This window comes from Gastrolobium bilobum, unplaced genomic scaffold (genome assembly GCF_033153095.1).
Source record: "Gastrolobium bilobum isolate Gb01-03AN ecotype WA unplaced genomic scaffold, APGP_CSIRO_Gbil_v1 utg15924, whole genome shotgun sequence".
Taxonomy (NCBI): domain Eukaryota; kingdom Viridiplantae; phylum Streptophyta; class Magnoliopsida; order Fabales; family Fabaceae; genus Gastrolobium; species Gastrolobium bilobum.
In genome coordinates, this window is record NW_026898545.1 from 108,826 (window position 1) to 115,981 (window position 7,156).

The window sequence follows — 7,156 nt, forward strand, 5'->3', positions numbered from 1 at the left end:
TATACCCTGTGCTATTGGTTTATGAGTGAAGAGTTTAAAACAGATTCTAACCACTCCATTGAAGTACCTGAGTTTCTCTTTGATCCTGAGCCAGAACGTACACTCCATAGGAGAAGAAGGAACCTCAGGGAAGAATTTCCTGAAAACATGGCTGATCACAATAATAACAATGAAGAGGTTCCCCCTGAAAACATGGCTTCTTTCAGGAACAGACCAGATAGGGGAGTAATCCTTCCCCCTGTAGCACTAAATTTTGAACTAAAACCTATCATGTTCCACATGATTAGGGAAGCAGGGGTCTTCAAAGGACTCTCTGCAGAAGATCCTTACACACACCTCACAACATTCTAAGATATTTGTGATAGTTTTCAAGCTGAGGGTGTAACAGAGGAGAGCATGAGAATGAGGTTGTTCCCTCACTCCTTGGGCTTAAAAGCTAAAACATGGATGAAAACTCTCACCCCTGGATCAATCCACACATAGGACGAACTCTCTAACAAGTTCATAGAGAGGTTTCTCCCAATGTCTCGACAAGCTGATGTTAGAGCTGCAATCTCTAACTTCAGAATGTTTCATGGAGAAAATCTCTATGAAGCATGGGAGAGATACAAGGACATCATAAGAAAATGTCCAAACCATGGGGTAGAGAGTTGGGGAGTGTTACAATCTTTCTATAAAGGACTTGACCATACTTCTCAATCTCACCTAGATTTTGCTGCAGGAGGATATTTCTTTACAGGAACTCTTAAATCAAGATACGAAATCATAGAAGGGACTGCTGAAAGATGTCTCCAATGGCCAATAGACAGAGTGAGCCCAGTGAGGAAGCCAGGCATGCTAGAACTGGATAAACAAATAGCCATGGAAGCCCAGCTGGCATCACTCATGAATGAAGTGAAGAACCTGAGAGCTGACCAAGCAGCACCAAGGATGGAAGTCTTACAACTCATAGCATCTGAAGCATAACCATGCTCAGCCTTTGGTGACCTTCGTGTCTAAACAGACTGCCCATCCACTGCATTGGTGTGTTATGCAGAAAATTTTGGCAATAGGAACTTCTCCAGAGAAAATCAACAAGCAGGACGAAATACACATTCAAGCCCTGGAGGAGCTATCATTAAGGATCAGAACCACATCACCCAATGGAGGCCACCCATTAACCAGAGACCATTCAACAACAATCAGCAGCAGTATCAGCAAGGTAGCAGCAGTGGAACGTTTGAACAAAGGAGAAACAACTACGTTCCGTTCCACAGAGATGACCAACGCATCAACACCCTGGAAAATTATGTCAAGGAATATGTCACCAGGAATGATGCAGTGGTCAGGAACATTGAGCCCCATCTGGGGCAGATTGCTGCCAACCTTCAAACCAGAACACCAGGATCACTACCAGGGGACACTGAGGTCCCCTCAACCATTTCTGAAACTCCTTGAGAGGTAAGTACCATGTCTAGCTAAAGACATTAAACTAAGCGCTGACTAGGAGACAACCCAGTAGATACATTTGCTCTCTGACAAAGAGCAAAGTTTTAGGGTGGTTATCTATAACCACATAGCTCCCAAAAAGGAGGGAACATCTGATGTTCCTCTCCAAAAAGTCCATATAAAGTACGTTCCGTTCCAGGAACGTAGTTTTGGGGTGGTCCCTGACCACACAATCCCAATATAAAAATATATATATATATAGATATAATTATATGTTTTGTTACATGTTCATTTAGATTTATTAAATAATAGGTGATAGGTTAGTACGTTCCCTTTTCCTTATTTAGTACTCACTGCTGCATGTTTTCTTATTATTTATTTTAGTAAGTTATTTATTTATTAGTTAGGAAAAAAAACAAAAGGAACATTCCCTGGGTTAGGAGATAAGAGTGACTGAGACACCTGTCCCTGCTGAGTCACTTAAAAAGATACGCAGCCATATCTATTTGCATTCATTGCAGATCTTGGAAACGCGCGCAGAAAAAGCAACCGTCTTCTCAACCATTAAGACAACTGCACCCTTTCCTTTTTTCCCTCTCCCACGTCCTGACCTAAACTGTTCCATCTTCTCACACTCATCCCATCAGTAACTGGTCACCTACTGCTGACCACTCGTTTTGTAACGTCCCTATTCCACTACCTCTTCAACCTCCTCTCCTTAACCTCCACGTCCCAGAAACCTTTCATTTTCTCCCCCACAGTCTATTTAAACTCGGTTTCTGATTTCTTCGAGTTCTACTACTTCCATTCAACTCAGAACCCTTTTATCCCTCCTGCATTTGTGTCCTAATTCCCTTTCTGAACAAAATGACTAAGCTTTCATTTAAAGTGACCCATATAGCCAACCGCGGTGAAGAACCAGAGATCACTGAACCCACCATCATTCTGTACCCAGAAAGGAACATTTCTCTGAATCAGGACAAAGTGGTTCTGCCTCCATTTGTGAAGAAATCACTGGACAAACTTCGGTGGTTGCTTTTCGCCACTGATGACCGTGAGTTGAACTTGAACTGGGTGGGAGAATTCCTATACCAAACGAGGAGGCTGCCCGAAGAAGAGGCACCTGATGTGGTCATAGTGAGGGGAAAACAAGTATCATTTTCCCCCGCTGATGTCCAGGAAGTACTCCACCTTCCCTCCGTCACCAACTGTCCATACCAAGAGTATTTGGATAGTAGGGAGGTGTACATATTTCAGAAGGATCTGAAGCAGACAGTAACCTTGGACAATCCCAACTACTACAAAGGGTCCCTCTGCAAGGGGAGCATGAAGAACATAGCCAGGTTCTGGGCACTGTTTGCCAACTCCAACATCACCCCCACCTCTCATGAAGCCTCTGCTAGCTGGGGACTTCAAGTTCAAATTTACTGTATCATTAAGCACATCCATTTTGATGCAGTAACCCTCATCTACAACAACTTGCAGAGGGACATAAGGAAGACTAAGGTCTTCCTCCCCTACCTCATCACCAAACTCTGCAGAAGAGCTGGTGTAGAGGAACACCCAGATGACACCACGAAGGTGGCATCTATCCTTGATGCTAAGACCTGGAATGGTCTTAAAAGCACCTACATTGACACCACCCAACCTATTCGTGCCAATCTCAGACGTTCCCCCACCAGAGATAGTGACGAGGAAACACCTGTGGCCTCACTGAAGAAGACCACCAAGACCACTCCTACAAAATCCTCCTCCTTTGGCCACGTTCCGGCCAGAAGAACCATCCCTCCTCTTACCAAGGTGAAGAAGGATGCCCTTGTTGCTACTGATGGCAAACAAGGCAAGAAGAAATCTCCTGCCAAACCTCCCCCAAGAAAGGGGGAACGTTCAAGTCAGAGGATAAAGAGGGTCCTCAACAGCAATAGGCCAGAGGGAGCATCCTCTGCAAAGCCTATCACCCTCTCTGACCAGGAGGAGGAGAGAGAGCTTTTAGCAAAAAGGCTGAAGATTGGAAGGAAGTCAGCACCAAAAACAGCTGCAAAGGAGACGTCCCCAAGCAGCTCAGACTCTACATTTTCTGACATTCCATCCCCACCACCTGCTCACTCTCCACCACAACAAATCGCACCACAACCCTCTCCTAGGCAACAACAAGGAGATGGATAGAAAGACAAAGAAGCAGCATCTGTTGCAGAGACATCAGTGGCTGAGCAAGAGGCTCAGCCACAGAAGAAAAATGACAAAGGAAAGGGGATTCTCATAGAACCCCCTAAGAAGAAAGCAGAGACAATAGGCCCCAGACAGATCAATCTGGGAGGTCCTCTGTCATTTCCTGTCATCCGTCCCGATATATCTGGGGACGAAGCTCTTGCCAGAGCTTTGGCAGAAGAAGAAGGGATGGCAATTCCTCCACTGATAGAGGAACAAGCTCTGACCATGCCCTCATCATCCAGACCACCAGTGGATGAACCCAGCACAGCACCCGTTGTGCCTTCTGCTGTTGGCAATAGCCAGCAGAAGAGGCAACCTACTTCGTCCCCTACTGCAGTAATCCCCATCGCAGCTAGAAGAAAATCCCAAATTAGGATTGCTGAGATCTTTGAAATGTTGGGGGAGAAATTAGAAAAATGGTTGCCAACCAAGAAGTCCGTTCCCCAACCTGATATGACAAGCACTAATGAAGAGCTGAAAGCTCTAAGGGACGGACTGGCACAACTCTCCTCTGCCTTCAACACCTTTCAGGAATGGCAGAAGGAGGAGAGAGAACAATAGCTCAGCACCATAAAAGCAGCCATCAAGGAAGCCAGTGTTGCATCCTATAAATCAACACTCCAAGCAGTCCAAGGAAAAATTGATAAAGCAGCTAACTCCCTAATCCTTTCTAACTCTCTGCGCAACCACACAGCAGAGCTCTTACTCAACAGGCTCATCTCCAAACAAGCTGCAGAACGTAAGGAAACCAAAGAAGCCATCAGGGCCTTTGGAACATATCTGGAGAGGAGAATTTATGAGTTGGAAACGAGACTGCTGGATGTTGAAAAACAAGTCATCCATTTTCGAACTGGCAGAACCATGATGAGGTCCACCATCAACTCCCTGGTTGCAATCATCAGCGATCTACTGAAGGATGCTAAAAAATGGCTCCCTGTAAATGAAGTCCGCAGATTGTAAGACCTGCTCAGGAGGAGACCATTAACCCAAGAGGAGATTGATGAAGCCAAGGAAGCTGAAGCTGCAAAGAGGAACCCTTAGGACAGGAGACCTCCACAATGAAAAGGAGAAACCCTCTTATTTATCTTAGCTTAGTTGTTTTCAATTCTGTTTTTAATTTAGTTCCTTTCTGTTCCCTTGTAATTAATCTTTTTTGCAATGAAAAAGTCTTTTTTTGATCAAACTGTTTGGTATATGCATGCATTCCAGTTATAGTATTAAGACTGCCCAATTCTTTTGGATTAACTAACATACATGAAACACAAAGTCACTGACTAATCATGCTTGTTCTTTCTCTGAGTACTTGAAAATAGAAATAGTGCAGGGAATTTAATCCTCAGATTTTTGAAAGAAGCTGATCTGTGTGAACTCAAACTGGTAAGGAATAGAAAATGCCAAACACCTACTTCTGAGAGCGTTCCTGAGGTGTAACCACAATGAAACTTCTCAGCTTGCCTTAATGCTATAAGTACTGCTGAAGACAGATGAATTCTGCTGTCAAGAGGATCAAAACAGAATCACACACTCACCTAACCTCCGTCATACACCATCTGGTCAATCAGAAAGAACAAGGAACGTACTCAACAATGAACAAAAAAAAGGGACAGAAGAAAAACAAAGAAAAAAGGGAGCAACCATTCAAAAGAATTCAAGAAAAACCAGAAAACCTTCCTGCAAAGGTGGAAAAAGGTTCAAGAAAAGGTGTTCCCTCAAAACAGAAAAACTCCAAGTTTAAAGGCACAAAAGCTAAAGGTTCCTTGATCCCATAAATCAGACCACCACTTCTTCCACATTTCCATACACTTACCCATCAAAGAATACTTGGAACGAAAGACAGCTGTGCTTCATAGGAACGCAGCAGAAAGGCAAGTTCTGAAGAATCACATCCAGGAATGGACAGAGCAAACACCAACCCATGAGTGACAGTGAGACAAAAGATCAGCAACCTTCTCTTATCTGGGGACATAATCCTCTTACTGTTTACTATGGAGAGTAGTTCATTTTCTAAAAAGTTCATGGTTGCTCACTGGCACAAGTTCCTTTCTGTTATGCTATTCTTTTAAATTGGGCAGACCAATACAATATTTCCGAGTTGTTTGAGGACAACCAACAGTTTAGTTTTGGGGTGTTTGATGGGATCTAAATTCGTTCCCATCTAAGCCCATTTTGATGGCAAAATACTATACGTTCCCTCATCTGATGAGCAACTTCAGCATGAAAATCACTTGTTTTACACATTTGTGACAAAAACACAGTGGGAGAACGGATGGTAACGTATTCCTTTAAAATATATTAAAAGGGGAACGGACTGAGACGCATTTAATGCACCTGCTCCATTTATTTAATGCTTCTGTACACTTTGCAGGTAACGTAGAGTTAAAGACTTCTAAAAAGCAAGGCGGTGCACCAACTGAGCAGCTGGAAACGTGAAGAGCAGAGAATCAAGAGTTCTCATTGGCTGAAAACAGAAGCAAAACATGGGAAGGTCTGCAAGCAACGGCTAATCATCACCAAAACCTGTTCCATTCAGCAATTTACGCAAGCTTCACACTTTGCTGCCACAGTCCTGTCCCCTCATTCAAGCAACTAGCTCCAAAGGAATTACAGTCTTGCCACTCCTCTTCCAGCTATAAATTGGACCACCCTCACACAAAAACATCATCGAATCCTGGAGGGTTTGCAGTCCGAAAGGAAGAGATCACTTAGTAGTAGTTAGTAAATTAGTTTAATTTATAAGTTGTAACTGTAGTTAAGTGACAACCCTTCTTCTCTTCTCTGTAAACAACCATCAAGACTCCTCACGAGCAAAAACCCATCTTTCTCCATTTTTCTGTTTCTTTTTGTAAACTGTCTTTTAAATTAATATAAGTGTTTTTTTTCTCTTCGTTCCAGTCATTATCTCTTGACTGAATCTCGGGTCTATGTGATCTCAGTTGAGAATAATTATGTTTAAACTATCAGCCATGAGCTGAACTATCTGTGGAACGGGTAAACTGTGAAACTCTTAAAGAACTGTTTTCAAAACTCTTGACCGAAGCTTTTTGTATTTCTTTGGCTAAGTAAGCTATATTCATTGTGCGCCAATGGAAATTGGGTACATACTGAGCAAGGAACTTCCATACGGAAGGGATTTCAGACAGCTTAGCCATTGGGGGAAGGTAGATGTCATGGCAAAAATGCTACTGGTCACCTTAGGAATAAGGGGCCAACTCGTCCATTTTAAGGTTCTAAACTAAGTACCTGTTGGAGTCAAGGGAGCCGAAGGAATATGGAAACTTGTGAGACATCTAGACCATGAGTTGAGGAATCAGAGTTGGCAGGCAAAGAAACTGGGACAAAGCCAAAAGGTGCTAAGTCTTGAGCAGAGAAAACAGCCCCTTTAAGAGTGAAGCAGTGAATCCGTTCCTTCTATTAAACTGTTTTAACCACCACCCTGTTGTCTCTTGATTATAGTTATTTCTGTTTTAGTAGTTTATTTTATTTTATTTAGTACTTATAAAAACTCCAATGATTATTA

General features: G+C 43.0%; 1 non-coding gene across 1 annotated transcript; it reads right to left on the reverse strand.

Moving 5' to 3' along the window:
• Positions 1-537: 537 nt before the first annotated feature.
• On the reverse strand, positions 538-644 carry LOC133317327 (small nucleolar RNA R71). Its single transcript, XR_009752295.1, has one exon. It is a non-coding gene; the product is annotated as a small nucleolar RNA R71 (small nucleolar RNA).
• Between the last annotated feature and the right edge of the window lie 6,512 nt (positions 645-7,156).